The 13766-nt window shown below is 44.6% G+C and overlaps 1 protein-coding gene across 1 annotated transcript in view; it reads right to left on the reverse strand.

The window, feature by feature from the left end:
* Positions 1 to 13766, reverse strand: part of Slit3 (slit guidance ligand 3) — a 595024-nt gene that overhangs the window by 348670 nt on the left and 232588 nt on the right. The gene's annotated exons all lie outside the window — the stretch shown is intronic.

Raw genomic sequence — 13766 nt, forward strand, 5'->3', positions numbered from 1 at the left:
GCGACCTGAGTGGAATTCCTGCCATGGTTTCTCACACTGTGACGGGCATCAGCAGTTTCATGGTGCATTGTTGCCAGGATATGGCAATAGGGTGCCTGGCACATAGTTGGCACCTGAGGAAAACTAGCTATTGCTATTGCTTATTACTGCTATATTATTATTATTATTATTATTATTATATTATTACTATTTAGGCAGTCTAAAAGCTGGAGGCAACATTCTACATCTATGTGTATCTGTGCATTTTTTTCTGGGAAGAGGTCCATATATTTTATCTTCACTTTCCCCAAAAGGAAATAACCACTAAGCCAGCTAGACTAACTCTCTCCTCTAATTGATGAATAAAATCTTACCCAGGGGTTGCAATGTTTTTCTCACAACTGCACAGTAAGCCAGAGGCAAGGCCAGAACTAAAACCCCAAATCCGTTGACGCACTTTGTCCAGTGTTTTGAAAAGTGTTGGAAACATTACCAAAAGCAGCCTAGGAGTTACTCAGCCTTGCACAGAAGTGACCTGTCAATAAAAGTGGGATGGCATAGACACCTCTTAGTGGCCTCGAGGCAAAAGAAATACACAGCAGCCTGGAGGAGTGAGAAGTGTGGAAAAAAACCTTGACAGTAACTCTCAGCAGTAAGGGAGGAGGACTTCAAGGCCACAGGCAGGCTGCTGCATTCTAAACCCTTTCGATCTCCCGATCTCTAGCAAGATGTGTTGATCCCACGACAGCCATGTGCCTTCTGAGAGCCTGGAGAATACACACACAGTTGATTTCAGAAATAATGTCTCTGTCTGCCTCATCCCCCAAGGAGACACAGCTTTAGGATTTTAGGATCCACACTCTTTTCCTAAGGCTAGGTTCCTTACTTTTCCTTCACATTTTCCTAGTTTCTCCGTGGTTTTCAAAGCAAAGCCCTTGTGGTCAAGCCTGGGACTAGAAGCAGCAAGGTTACAGGATTACTCATTAGAAATGCAGATTGGGGCTCCCCTCTTTCAGACCTACTTTGAGGAGGCTCTGGGGTGGCCTCTGATTTAACAGGGTTCAGAGGTACAATCAACTTTGAGAACCACTAATTAGAGTCATTGGTGTGGTGGAGAAACCAAGCCGGGGCTAGAGGCTTGGAGCAGCCTTCTAGAAAAGCCAGTCCGTAGAATACCTTTGGTTTTTTTTTTTCTTTTAATTTGAAATAAAACTGGAATTAGATTAGTAGCCCAGACCCTCCTGTATTTTGCAAACAAGAGATCTTGGAGGGAAGTGGGAAACAAATCCAAAACCTTTCATCCCAGTCACAATGACACATTGATTTTAGCATTGTGTGGGAGGGAAGGAGGCAGAAAGGAGGGCCGAGCTGGTGTGTTGAGAACTCTGTTTCAATGGAATCCACTGTAATTTAGGGGCAATTAGCGTCCACACATTCTATATCCAGAAGCTCCATCAATCCGGGTAGTTTTTATATACTAACCAAAGCCAACATCCTTGACTGTAGTTAGGTCCCTTTATTCTGTTCCCACCGCACCCCCAGTGCTGTCCTCCCCTTTAACGCTGAGCTTGTGGGAGTCACTTCAGCTCCTGGGAAAGGGGGAAAGCCACTATTTTGGCTGTACCCAGACAGCCTCTGGGCAATCAGTCCTCTACTGAGCATTCTTCCTACCCCAGAGGAGGAAGCCGCGGCTGCCTCGCTAGACCTGCCCTCCACCTGACGTGACTCAGCTCACTTTCGTCACTCCCATGCTCCTCTTGGCAGCCTTCCCTGACAACAACTTCCTTCCACGTGGCTAAACAGCCAAATGGTGCTGATGCCGTCCATTGCTAAGTCTCTCTACTCCACTTCGCCTCCACCCACCATCATGACCACCACTCCACCTCTACCCTCCCAACACCCTGCAACTCACACACAGTGTCCCATCTTGGCTTCCAGATGTTTGTTATATGACCTACCAACTCGAACTGCTGGACAAATAGGTGACAGGATAGGTTCCAAACAACATCCTGATCCGCAGGCAGGCAGAGATCTGGTATAAACCGCTGTTGCCGTCTGCCCATCCACCTAATTCCTTGACACCAAAGAAAAATACATTTGATCCTCACTTGTTTGTCTTCGAGATGTCTTTACCTATGGAAATCAGTGCATCTTCTTTCATTTAAAAATCCTTAAGGAGACTAAATCATATCCATGGAACATAAGTTCAAGGAGTAATGTGAAGGACTTCTACCTGTTCAAAACATTTTCATTTCTACCTTATTTTATCCACAAAATGATCCAATGAGTTAAGTGTGGTATGAAATAGCACACCCAACTTGACGGTAAAGAAACTGAATTCAAGCTAGTGGGAGCAGTTTACCTAAAACCGGTGTCACTGGGAAGACAACACAGATTTCTGGTTTCTGGTGCTGTGTTATTTATCTACTAGATTCCGTGATTCTGAAACTGTCATCAGAAGGGACTTCTGGGGAAGCAGGGAAAAGGAGAGCAGGCTGGGCTCTGGGCATTCTACTCCTGGCTTAACTAAGCCGTGCCCTTCCTGGCTTGGAAGCCACTTCCAATTTCACATTTCCCGTCCCACATAACCAGTACAGGGGCTGGCCCGGTGGCTAAGAACAGAAATGCTCTTACAGAGGAGGAGAGTTAGGTTCCCAGGAACCATGTAGGGTGGCTCATAACCATCTGTAACTCGAGCTCCAGGGAGTCGGACGCCCTCTTGTGGACTCTTCGGGCATCTGCACTCACATTCGCATATGCACATACAGTCAAAGAGCAAACACACCTTAAGCAACAACTTCAAGATGATATAGCCAGAGAAGCTCAGAACAACCTTGAAGTTCGTGCAGGTACTCATACCTTCTGGCTTGCAACAGGTACAGACAGTAAAACTGTACCAGCCCTCAGCAGAATATGAATAAACTACCCATCCACTTATTCATGTTCTCATTGAGTCAGTACACAGTGAGCAGTTAGTGTGTGCTAAGCACTATGCTAGGGTCTGAGACTAGAGTGTTAGAAAAAAAATAGGGAGGTGATACTTTGGGATAGAACTGACACCCCCACCCCCACCCCAACAAATCCACATCAGAACAAGAGCAACTAAGGCAAGATCTGTTGGCGACATGGAAGGGTAAAGAGAGGTCTCATCCAACGAGGAAGCTGGGCTTGCAGTATGTGAAGATAGGTTTTCTTGGCAAAGTGAAGAGAAATCACGTTTTGTTGCAGAACACAGTGCTGCCCAGCCAGGAAGGGTCAAGGGCCTGGCCTTGCTGAGGAATCCGGAGCAGATGCAGCTGCCAGGGGCCTGATGAGCAAGAACAGAGCAGCAGGGGACGGGAGGCATGGGTCAAGCAGAGCAGGCCTGTGGATTTCTGCACGGAAAGCCAGGCAGCTATTGGAGGGATTTCAGTAAGCAGGGTCAGGATTGACTGATAACCAGGAAGACGATGGTCAAGGCCCGAGGAAAGACTCGAGCTGGTCACAAATCCGAGAAGACACTTCAGGGGAGGCTGTTGGGTAGGTTTCCTCTGTCACAGAAGTGCCCTTAGGGGCTTTTATAATTTAATGCGGAGGCAGAGCAGGCATCATGGACCAGTTAGCAGGAGAGGGGAAAATAAAAGTGCCCCCAATTCAGACAGTCTGGCTCCCATCCTGCACGTCTATGACGGAACTGTGTAATAGGACAGCAGCTTAACTCACTTTTTTGGGTCACAATTTCCCCATCTGTGCCAAGAGGGCAAAAGTCCAGCTTCCCCGGGTTCTTAGGAACCCCACTTAAACTGCTTTGCCGGTGGTGCCTGAAAGTGCTTTGCCAGTGGTAGAGCATAAGGAAAAGGTGGGATACTATTATTGTTAACTGTGTTGATATTTACCAGGTAAATAAAATTACAGTTTTGAGTAAATATGGAATGACATCTTTTAAAATCTAGGTTGAAGATAAGTTATTAGAAGCCAGGCTTGGTGGCGCACACCTTTAATCCCAGCACTTGGGAGGCAGAGGCAGGTGGATCTCCGTGAGTTTGAGATCAGCCTGGTCTACACAGTGAGTTCCAGGACAGCTAGAGCTACAGAGTGAGACCCTGTCTCAAAAAACTAAGAGAGGGGGAAGGGAGGGAGAGGGAGGATAGAAGAGAGAGAGAGAAGGAGGAGGAGGAGAGAATAAGTTGAGACCAACTCTGTTCTTAACTCAGAATTCTTACTTGCACTCAAAGATTTAATTAAAATTTTTCATACAATATATTTTGATCATGGTTTCCTCTCCCCCAATTCCTCCCCGATCATCTCCACTTCCTTACCCAACCAACTTCATGGCTGTGTACATTATGAGGTATACTTATAAACATACTTGTTCCAGGACACTTCTCAAGCCTCATTTAAGTATTTACCATAAAAATGCAATTTTTAACTTGGTGCTTATTTATAGCTAATTTATACGAGTTTCTCTCCACATGTTAGTTAATAATTAATTGTGATTTCAGTGCTGAAGGTTGAACCTAGAACTTTGTACACACTAGCCAGGCACCCTGCCCCTCAGAGCCACACACCGCAGCACCCAGGCTTTAGTTTTAAGGAAATGTAAACAATACTACCACTAGTGACATCAGGGTCGATAAACACTTTTTTTTTCAACATCAAACTCAACGGGTCGTTCTACCAGGTCAGTGGTGCTTGACATTGGAATTACCTAATGAGCTTTTCAAGCATCTCACAGCTGGATTTGGAAGAACTCAGCCGACATTTCTGCTCAGGACCAGAGAGAGCATCACTTGAAGCCCTCAGAGACCATTCTTAGGTGAACTGAGGTAGAGAGGTACTAGCCTAGATTCTTGGCTGCTTGTAAAAACTTCCTAGGAACTCTGGGACTGAGGGTAGCTACCAAGGAGCCCTTGGTAGACTGAGTCTGTCTCATTCAGGACAGGATGGCTTCTTGACAACTAATAGAGCATCAGTAGCGAGAGCAGAACTCATAGGCAACGTGACTCGAGAGTCAATGTCAACCACTGTGTTGAGCACGTTATAAGAATCATTTCACTGACTCACTGCAGCAACCCCAAAGTGAGCAATGTAATTATCTGTTAATTATGTCTAAGATAAACTATCAGAGGACCAGAAAGGTGTAGCAACTCTCTCAAAGGTAGTGCTGGACACAGATAGAACAGTAGCTTCCTTGAAAGCAACCCTCAACTTCAATTTTTTTCGGAGGGGGGAGGAGGAGGAAGGGTCTCACTACATTGTCCAGGTTGGTCTTGAACTACTAATTTCAAGCAGTCCTATTATAGTCTTCTAAGCAGAGTGGAACAGGATGTATGTGCCACCTTGCCACTGTGCTACCGTGCCACCCTGTGAATGCTTTCTTGATGTCTTCCTTCACTCTCGGATCTTTCTCTGAGCCTCTTAATTAGGCTTGTCTCCCTACTCTTAAGTTTTATGACGAGCAGTTCTTTTAGATGAGAAAATGAAGATCCACAGACGCCACACTATTTATTCCCTGGTCACAGAACTGAGTGCAGAGATGGTCTTGTGAAGCTGCTCTAACATCTCCTGGATATGGGTTTTCTCATTCCAGTTGGAGAAACAAACCACATGCCCTTGGAGAAGAGGGCATTGGATCCCCTGGAACTGGAGTTCCAGACGGTTGTGAGCTACTGTGTGGGTGCTGGAAATTGAACCCAGGTCAATTCTCTGGCTAATGGGTACAAGGTATCCAGTCAGAGAAGAAGCATTCAAATGGTTGGATCCCAAATGCTGTTGTCCAGGAGACAGTTCAGAGGGTAAAAGGGCAGTTGCCAGCAGCCCTAGAAGTCACCACCTTCCTCTAGAATCCAGTTACACCGGCAGTCTTCGGCCTGCATACACACATTATTAGCACACCTAGGGAGGCCAGCCTGGGTCTGTAGCACACAGCACCAAAGGGGGTGTATAAGAGAAATCACAAAGCCACCCTGTGATCACGCTGCAGCTTCTGCTTCACAGCTGAATAAAAGGCATGAAATCGGATGTTTTCCAAACTCAGAAGAAAGCAATGGAAAATCTACCTCTTTTCTCCTGCCATAAAGAACATCTAAACACAGAGCGTTTAATTTCCGAATGGAGCAATGTTCCTTTTTAAGGGAAATGTTAAGCAGGGATTAGAGACAAGATGGGCGGTAACTCTATCCTCAGCCCTTTCATTGTTAATAGCATTTGAGGATGGGGGCATTGGCTCTGCAGAGATGTGGGAAAAACCAAAGTCTATGTAAATGAGAATCGACACACGCTGATAAACCAAGCACCAGACCCCAGGTCTTAATTACACAGAGTCTAGATGTCAAAATGAATGCGGCTTCTGACGCTCAGAGACTTCACTCAGTATTAAGTTGGATGACTTCACTCAGTATTAAGTTGGATGACCTTCTTCTGGGAGCAGAGAGCAAAGTGAAGGTTTCTCATTACTCGGGGCCACATTCACAAATGCCAAAGGGCTATCAGTCATGCCTGGACACTTTTCTGGGTACAGAGTAGCATTGAACTCAAGCTACAGAACTGAGAAGTACTGGCATCAACCAACAGACAACAAGCAAAATACAGTGTGAAGTCCGAGCTCCAAGCAACTGAGAGCTCTTAGAAGCCCGTGTCCTCTCTCTTCACCCCCATGCCTACTTATTCATGTAGCATCATTTACTACAACTAAAATACAGGTATGGTCTCACTGCAGCAACTGATGTGCCTGTGAGACACATACAAGTGTCAGAAGCCTCCTTTCGACGCCGACAGATCTTCAAAGGAGACAGTAAACACTGATGTCACCAAAGAGGAGAACACTCAGTGTGGCTCACTCACACCAGTTGCTCCTATTGGTTAGAGTTTCACACAGCTTTCTGCCTCCTGGCTCAAGCTCCTTTAGTTAGATGACACACGGCCATTACCCTAGTGGTGTGTACAGGTTGCATCTGTAAAGAGCAGGCTACTTTCAGGCTAGCGCATAACCCAATAGTTCTCGACAGGAGTTAGGGTCCTTGCCTTGAAACTGAAAAATAATATACTCCCCCCCCCCTCCCGCTTCCCCGGCACTAATTAAAGTGTCAGGATGGAGCCCCAACACTGATTTGACACATGACATAACGTCCTGTGTAATCGGACGTGTTCTACGCTGACATCAAAGCCCCGTCTGGGATAATGGAGCAAGATATTTAGTGTGTGTCTGCTGCAGTCTGACATATAACCCCATCCGGCTTCCTTCTGCAGGCCCAGGCTCACCAGGAGATTAACCCGGCAGGCTGCAGTGAGAAGGGACAGAGACCACTCTGACAGGAGGCCCAGGATGCAAGGGAAGGCCAAACAAATGTACCTGCTTAAGGAAGAATCTTCCTCTGACGGCCACCTTGAGACATTGTCCAGCAGAAATCTCTGGCAAGTGTTATCCCAGCCACTCATGTGGCACTGGGCTGTCTATGACTTCCTGATGACATTATTCTACATCATTTTGTTCACAGTGCTGTTTGACAACTTTGTGTGACCATCTCTCTCTCTCACTCCGAATAAACCTTAGCAAAGGATGGAGTGCTTTCATATGTGTCTGTCCAGACTGGCTTCTCACCGCCCTCTGTGAAGGGTCAGGCTGCTGTTCACTAAGTTTTGAACTGTAGATAAGAAAATAAAAAATAAAAATGAATGGCCAATGTGTCCGAGTATAATATAGTGAAGAAGAAGTATTAGATAAATGAACATCAACTTCAGTGTCACAGAGGTGTCAATTACTAAAAACGTTTACTCTCTATTTCACAAACCAGGAACACACAGGATGCCAATTGGCACCAGCTGGTGAGTGACACTCTCAACAGCGCTAGACCAGAACACCAAGAATTCCTGGAACAATGGACAGCCTGGGAGATTTCCCTTGTGACTGATGGCTGGGTGTGTGTGCACGTGTGTGTGTGCGTATGTGTTTATATATAATTGTATGCAAGTATACGATACGTTTAAACAAAATAGCTATACGCACATATAAATTAAATTACACTTTATACTGAACTAGACAAAACAATATGGGCTTCTAAGCTTTCTTACCCAGGTAGTATTTTCCTTATATGTAGGAAAAAAGACTGTAAGCTCATTAGCAAGCTGGCTCCAAACCATGTCCGCAGTAACGACAACAGAGCAATACCCAGCTCCATGATTCCATTCCCGAAAGTTCCCTGTGGGACTGGAGCCCACAGTCTTGTTTTATAACACGGGCAGAGAAGCTCACTGGGCTGTTTGAAGGTCACAGGGGTATCTAGTGATGGAAATGGGGCTCAGGTAAGGGGTTGCTTGACTTGACAATACCTATACAAAGGAGATGGATGTATTCTATCACCATTGACCATCAAAAGTGGCCCATAAAATAATGGAATGGGTTAGACAAGTTCTGAGGATGAACTTCTAGGAGAACCTTACTCATTCCTGAGACAAAGGCCTAGAGACAGTATCTCCCCTTGTGCTGGGCATTCCTTCTATCCTGTACAGAGACGGAGCATGAGACCAGTGCACCAAGGAGGCAGAGCATCAAGAGAATCTCGGAGGCAGAGCAGGAACCTAACTTTTCCCTACCTGACCCTGACCACATGAGAAGGAATCTTTGCACACCTCACTCCAGCAGGAACTGCTCTGTTACTCATGACCAAAGCACCTCACCTCATACGACCTCAAAATACACGGTGACACCACGATACAGTGCTTCACTAGCTCGGAGCAGAAGCCAATGCTTGATTCACACCCTTGGCCAAAATTTCAAAGGAGACAAATTATTTAATTTGGGGCAGCTAGACATTGCCCAAACAGCTCTTTGAAATGACGTTTAGATGCAAGGGACCGTTTTAGATGGAATTACAAAGAGCTTAACTTGGGAAATTTGCATTCAAACACAGAATTGAGAAAAAGCCTAGAGCATGCCATGTAATTGCTACCGACTATGTTCAGGGTTTAGTTAACTTCTGGGACACTGCACATCAAGGCCCGTGCAGTTACAGCCCATGGCTCTGTTTAGGAATTCCCCTGCTCCTCCTGAGTGTTTACAAAACTTTAATATGTCTCCATATTGGCTCAATAAAGCATTTTTTTTTCTGTTGAGATGGCATTGCCCATCCGTATTTCTCCCATAGTAAGGAGACTAAGTTGCTTTAACAGTTCATTCTGGTAACTGTAAAGCTGATAAATTGTGTATAAACAGCTCAAAATTTCTTAGGAAATAAAACCACAAAGTCGAGGCTTTTGCCTCCACCTTCTAAACCACCCTTGCCTGTTCCAAGATTAAGGCGAAGGTGTGGGTTTCTTCTTTCAGTAAGCCCTCATCCCTCCTGCCCTTGACAGCTTAATTTCCTGTCCTCTTTGGGAGACAGACGGATGAATATTTAGTGTAGAACATGATTGTGATTAAGCTTCCAAATGTGTCTTCATCTGGATTCCAGCTGGCGTGGCATCTCAATTACTCCCCCACTTCCCTATGGAAGCTTCATATTGATGTAGTGAGCTTTCCATGATGGCACTGGATTAAAAATCTCCCCGGACTCTCCAATCTTCTAACCTCAATCAATTATCCCTTAATGAAAGGGAGAAAAAGGGTTTGTGCATACATATCATGACCTGATATGTCCTGCCAACAGGCACCAGGCTGTTGTTGATTCAGACTTGAAAGTGAGCTAAAAATCTCAGGCTTTCTTGCTTCTGCTCACCCCTCTGCAAAGCATGATTGGTGCATTAATATGAAGCTGGTAAACTCTGGAGCAAGTGGCGATTAATAGTTGTACTGTTAATCAATATGAAAAGAAGGCTGCAAAAATATTCAGCTGTTCCACAATTTTTTTTATTGGACCAATAATCTCAAGTGTTACCCTCCGCTGTGTCCCCTATATTATATGCCTAAACTAATAAAAGTGTACAGCACCATTCTATGAAGCTATTCTGCGTACCTAGGATAGCCACTAATTTTTTTCTAAAACTTTATTTATTTATGTATGAGTGCTCTGTCTGCGTGCATGCCGGAGAGAGCTTCAGATCCCATGAACCACCATGTGGTTGCTGGGAATTTGAACTCAGGACCTCTGGAAAAGCAGCCAGTGCTCTTAACCACTGAGCCATCTTTCCAGACCCATCAATTATTTATTTTAGCAGCATTTCTTTTGAGAGGAGAGCATAACTAATTTACATGGCTCTTTCATTAATTTGCTCAAAGTTCCATTCAACAAACATTTACCGACGCTTAGGCAGTATGTTGAACCCTAGGCATAGATATGGCATTGTCTTTGCATTTCACGGATCTCAGTCTGGCCAGAGTACCAGACACACAGAGGGAAACACTGAGGGTTGTCACTGCTGATGGAGCTGAGATCCATGGGACATGCACTTCCCTCGTCTCGGGGGAAGGATTTCCAGAGCTTTCCTCCTTGTGCATCTCATTTACAGTTGCCTCAACACTTGGACCAGATCTTTTGACCATAGGACAGTCACGTCTTTGCTCCTTCCTTCTCTGCCTCCCTCCCTTTCTTCTCTAATACTGTTGTATAAATATATGTCAGACACCCCTCAGTTCATTCTCTTATGATGCAGTGTTAGGAAAGAAAAAGCAGGTTGAAGTTAATTTTCTAGTGTATTTCCCTTCCACACTTACAGATGACAGGTGTTCGGAGAGAGGATGCAGTCTGTGTGGGTGGGCACACAGGGAGTTGCTCCAGAAAACCAGACCACGCTTGCCAGCTAACCATGAAGTTAGCATCTTCCACGTCCCTTAGATGAGACTAGCCACCGGACTCAGAGGCCAACAGAATGACAGAGAGTCCCCGGATCCCTTCCTGGTGATAAAGGGTGGTGCAAGGTAAGCTATCAGTCTCAGCCCTCCTTAAAATAAAATCTCGGGTTTAAGAAAAGGCAGCTCTGTAGGCGTGAAGCTTGCTTCCTTCCACCTGCCTTCCTGGGTCCATGACACTGTGTATACTGCAGGTGTGGAAAATGGAAGCCCAAGAAAAAAACGTTTGCTATGGAAGTAAGATTGTGTCTCGAGCTCACAAGTGTCTACCTGAGAATTCTCAAAAGTCCCCAGAATCACTCTTCCAGATTGTGACCCAAGGCAAAAAAATGGAGTGCCACAATTATTCTTTCATACAGAAGCACTTAAAACACATCGCCCTGAATGTGTGTGTATGGGGGTGGGGGGCTCCTGAGAAACCAGAAGATGCTGGAACAGTAGCCCAGAGCGCTAGGAACTCATGAAAAATTAATCCAGTCCTCAAAGTCGGCACTGGTTAAGGGCTGCTCTACATAACAAAAAGTTCTCCATTGCATTATTAAAAGCACGGCTTTGTACCGACCAATTAATTTCAAAGGATCCACTCTTTGCATTAAAAGTTATCAAAGACAGATGTCCTAGAAGGGCCCTCTCTATCAAATGTGGCACGTGTCTGCTCTCCCAGGGTTATAACTGAGATTCTTATCATGGTTTGAGCACTTTCCCTTGAATTTTAACCTAAATGTTGTGTGAGGTTTCAGCTAAATGCCCAAAGGAGGACAAGAATGGTGAAATCTGGGAATCAGTCTGCTGTCTCCTGGGAGTTAGTACTCCCTTCAGCTCAGGCCCTAGGATCCCCGTGGAATTTGCTGCTGCCTCTGCAATTTGTAATGAATATTTGCCAACCAGAAAAGCAAACAGGTATGCTCAAGCAGAGGCATAAGATGGGGGAGTGAGGGGTGGGGATGACAATCCTTAGTATTCCAAACAGGTATGCCCCATTTCAGGAAAAGCTGCTGTTCAAAAATAAGATAAAGGATATACAACAGTGATCGGTCCATTTACAAAAGAAGATTCACCATGAGGCTCCTGGAAAACCAGTTTCTTAGTTTAATTAATATGTTTTTTAAGGTTTATGCATATTTTTGATGAGTATGAGTGTTTTGCCTGAATATATGTGTGTGTACCCCATGAATACCCAATGCCCAAGAAGTCCAAGGAGGACCTTACATGCCTTGAAACTGAAGTTACAGAGAATTGTTAGCTGCCATGTGGATGCAGGGTCCTCCCCAAGAATAAGGGCATTAAACTACTGATTCATCTCTCAAACCCCTAGTTAACAAGTTTAATTATCTACCAAAAAACTTAACTTTAAGTTTAACTTGCAATGCATTTATTATTTAAGGGTTGATACACTGGCTGTGTCACTATTAATGGCTTCCTTCTTTTGAATGTCTGCTATCAATTCCACTATCCTCATTCTGACACTTCATAACCTCACTTTTTCAAATAGCTCCTGAAGCCTACCTTTTAGAACCTCATGGCATGCTAGGCAAAGATTGGCTTGTCTGAAGTCAGCTACCCAGCACCACGCAGAGATTCAAAGCCAAAGCTGAGCTTGCTTTGTGCTCCCTGGTTCTGGTCTTGTTAGAAATCAGGACTTGATGGTCATACTTACAGCTCCATTCATTTAAACTAGCTGAGACACACAGTGGTTCTAACTTCCCAGAAAAATTTTAAATTACAAAATATCCACAGGTTTACCCACAAAGTATGCACAATATATTGAGTGATTTTGCTTTTTTGCTGGCTATCCTTCAGGATTTAATTCAGTGATAAGAATAATTATAAACCACAGCCCCAGTGTATAAAGAAAATGGAAACATGCAACTAAAATTAATGAAAACACTTTATTCCCTTAAATTCGTTAAGCATAACTAGGTAACTTGCCTTTCAAATTCTTCTTTAGGGAAAATCTACAGAAGCTTAGGTAAGACCCTAACTCTTCAGGCTTATACCCCCCAAGCCCCAGGAAATGAGAAACTAAAAATGTAGTTGCAAGGGCAAGCTGACTCAATCATTACTCAACCACCCCTGTAACAATGTAACAAAGTAAAAAGATTTCTGTTAAGAGATGTGCTCAACTGTGACTGGGATAGTTGCAAGTGTTCCAGGAAGGACCACTGTGACCTTTGTGTAAACTCCCGCCCTGATACCCTCCTTGAGGTTTCAGAAAGAATGTACGTGCGGATGTGACTGTACCCACTCTGTGATCAGACCATGTTCTTGTGAAACGAAATTGTATGGGAATTACAATCTTATGGCTTTTGTGGGTTTTTCCTTTAAAAGCACCCATGTGGCTACAGTAAGATGCGACTCTTGCTCTCAGGACAAAAGTAGCCGGACTGTACAGTCGCTTCAATAAAAACCTCGTGCTGTTGCATCAACTGGACTGGAGTCTGGGTTCTTGGGGCGCCCACTTGAGACAGTAGATTTTGGGGTCTATCAAAAGGATCAAGACTAAAGAATAAACTTCTGTGAGACTGCCTTCTAATTTTAATTTCTTCCCAATGAGAGGTCTTTGTATCTTTCATTAACTCGTTGGTTTAAAAATAAAGAGAATCAAGGGACTTCACGGGAAAGCAATGGATTCCTTCTCTTTTCTCTCTGTTCACCTCGGCAGAACGGGAACTGATTTGGGGGTGGGCAACTATCCATGCCTCAGCAAATTCAGGCCTTCTCATTAGTACACATAGGAGCAAGGGACATCTGAATGTGGAGATGGGGATGGTGCAATCCTGTCCAAGCCATCCTTAAGGATGATACAAGCACAGCTGATACATCCTACTAAAAAACACTACTTCTTTTCCACCATAGGAAAAATCCTAGAGCCTAGATCTAAATCATCTCTCCCAAGTGAGAAAAATGAGGAGAGCCTAGACTGACCAAATCAATGACAGATGTGAACACGTAGCACTTCACACACACTAAGATGTCTATGCTCAAGGTTGAGGAGACAGTAACAAGTGTTGACAAGCATATGGAG

Source organism: Peromyscus californicus, unplaced genomic scaffold (assembly GCF_007827085.1).
Source record: "Peromyscus californicus insignis strain IS unplaced genomic scaffold, ASM782708v3 Scaffold_3__1_contigs__length_106647218, whole genome shotgun sequence".
NCBI classification, from domain to species: domain Eukaryota; kingdom Metazoa; phylum Chordata; class Mammalia; order Rodentia; family Cricetidae; genus Peromyscus; species Peromyscus californicus.